Here is a 2,850-nt window from a genome sequence, read left to right as displayed (position 1 = left end):
GGAACCGCTCTGCGCCCCAGGCAGTCGCCCGTTTGGGCCGCCCCGCAGGGCTGCTTCACTGCCCTCCTGCAGGGCTGCCGGCACTGCCTGAGCCACCCTGGTGTGTAGGTGTGGCGGGGCTCGACGCCTGCTGCTCCTCACAGCGATGTGCAGAGCCGGCGAGGCAGGTTCCAGAAGCACTGGGCAGCAGGCCCGAAAGCTGAAAATAAAGCTTTTTGTGAGCATGTTGTGAGTGCAGAGTCTGCCACAGGGTTTGTACAGCTGATGAGCAGACAGAAGATGCAAGAAATTATAAGAAATTGTGGTGCTGTCACAGGAAATGAAGTGTGTCTAAATCCATCTTCAAAGTGGAAGAGCCTGCGAGGGGTTCTTGCTGGGAAGGCTTTAGAGGGGGAGTTTTTGGAGGATTTGTCTCCTGTTGAAGTGATGAGCGAAGATTTTAGGGACTAAAGTAACTAAGTGGATGGTGATGAAGCTGGACACAGGTGGTATCACTACAGGCAACATCAGCAAACCACTGGCTGTGGTGCGAAATGTCCTACTTAGAATGTGATGCTGATGTTTTAAGAGCTGCTCTGAGGAACTGCAGGCTAATAACCCAGATGTACAAGCAAATGAATAGGAGCTCAAATCACRGCATCACAGAATTGTTGAGGTTCGAAGGGACCTCTGGAGATCATCTAGACCACCCTCCCTGCTCAAGCAGGTTCACCTACAGCATGTTAGGGTTGCATCCAGGTGGGCCTTGAATATCTCCGGAGAAGGAGACTCCACAGCCTCTCTGGGCACCCTGTTCCAGTGCTCTGTCACTCTCACAGTAAAGAAGTTGTTCCTTAGGTGGAACTTCCTGAGTTTCAGTTTGTGCCTGTTGCCTCTAAGGAAGAGACTTAGTGAATGTATGGATAACAGCAAAGTTGCGGGGTCTTATGAGCAGCATGTTCATAAGGGAAAGGCAATGACAGAGGCATTTGGGATTGTAGAGATGAGGCGGCCTGATTAAGTTGTGGGGCTCTGTTTTGCAGAGTTTAGTGGGTGCTGCGTATTTATGTGGGTGCAAAAACCAAAAGACYTGCTGGAAGAAAAATCCCTGAGGGCATACAAAGACTCTACAGGTGGCTCTGCAAGTTGGGAGTACTGGCAGAGTCTCATACCTGCTCGGCTAGTTTCATACTGTCCGCGTGCATCTGCTGGTGTTTGTAGGATTTACGGGCCTGGTCTGACGTGGTGTGAGTGCTCCAATGAGCATGGCAGACCAAGGCACACAACAGCTGGCGGGCTYGTGGACTCCAGGGTCTGACAGGCCGTGCTTGGTTTGGCCTCCTTGTTCCCAGCGTAGCAACGCTCACGTTCATTTGGCAGGAAGTGACCAGCTGCTCTGTAGAAAGCTGGACTCCTGCCAAAGTCCAAGTTCAAACAGAGCCCATTAAATGGCCTTTCCCCCTTCCTCCGTGTTTAAAGTCCTGCTTACAGCCATAATTCTATTTATATTACTCAGGAAAAGCGAGCTGAGACTTTCCCACAGTGCCTGCTTCTCAGGCGATTGTTGTTCGGGAAGCTGGAATGTACGCGATATTATTTTTGTATCCTCCTGGGAAGCGTTTTATTGCGCGTCACTCCATGTCCCCATCTATGCTAAAGAAAGTTTGCTAAGCACGAGTTCTCTCGCTGCTGCTTGCTGCTTTCAAATGCTTTGCTAAGGTGGCTCTGGTTTGCGTGGCTCTGCCTGTGCATGCCTGTTGGGAAGGAGTGTTAGTGGGGGTGGTGGGCACTCTGAAGGAGCARCAGTGTGGCTGTGTGGTAGGAAGACCTAATAGTGAAAAGGCTCCTAAGCTTGGTCTTGTCTGAGGCTTGAAACAAGGAGTGAAATATTGCTGATATCCCTTGTCTCATTACTGAACTCTGAGAGAAGGCGTCATGTTACTTAATTGCTCTGCACCTCAGTGTTGTCACACTTAGAAGAGGGAAGGCAATTACCCTGCTAGAGAAATGGGCTGTTACTTATTTTCTTCCTCATTTTGCAGATGAAAAGTGTTATTGCATTACAAATTTTTGGCGGGTACAGAGATGCCACGTGAGGCTGGGAATGGCAACTGAGTCTTTTAGGGTCAGTGTTAGATAGAGCTCTGTATTGCTGCTAGTGGAGTTCAGCTAGCAGTTTTTCCCTTTCTTCYGCAGACTCAATCAGGACAGGCAGGGGTGACAGCTTTGAAGAGGACACCTATCTCCTGACTGACAGATGAGGAACCCAGAAAAGAAGATGCAGAAGCTGAACGAGTAGAGCAGCTCTACTCTTTGCTGCTGCTCTTGCTCTTAACTCCTGCTGTCCTCGAGATCCTGGCAAGTACCCACAAGACTRTAATCCCCCAGCATCTCTAGGACAGCCAGGTATTTTGCACAGCAATGAATTTTGCTGCTTGGACTCCTTATTATAGCAGAGAGAAAGCCATGCCTGTTCACTTCTTAGGTGCTTGTAACCTGGCAACAGTATTTGTAGCACTTGTAGCATTGAAGGCTTTCCTTTTACCTTTTCTCTAAGGCCATGTGCTGATTTAGTTCTCCCRTTCACAGGCGTGAATTTCTGCCATCCGTTGTTGCCTGCTGTGTATCTGCTGCCAGTACTGCAACAGCAGTGACGCTCTGCCAGGCATCATCACAGTTCCACCCCCCCATCCCCCCTCACCCCGCTTTGAAAAGCCAAGAAATTGCACTTCTACTTGGTTCCTGTCTCTGAGGGAGAGTGCACAGGGCAGGCCTGCTGTTAGCGATTGCAGTCTGTCCAGAGAGATGCCTAAAAATGGGCTTCAGTTCAAAATCAGGCTGTGCCTTGTTTCACCCCAAATAAAAGCACTT

The sequence above is a fragment of the Rhea americana genome, unplaced genomic scaffold (assembly GCF_003343005.1).
Source record: "Rhea americana isolate MKP2758 unplaced genomic scaffold, rheAme1 scaffold_168, whole genome shotgun sequence".
Lineage (NCBI taxonomy): Eukaryota > Metazoa > Chordata > Aves > Rheiformes > Rheidae > Rhea > Rhea americana.
The sequence above is the reverse complement of the archived record's forward strand: the minus strand, read 5'-3'. Positions refer to the sequence as shown.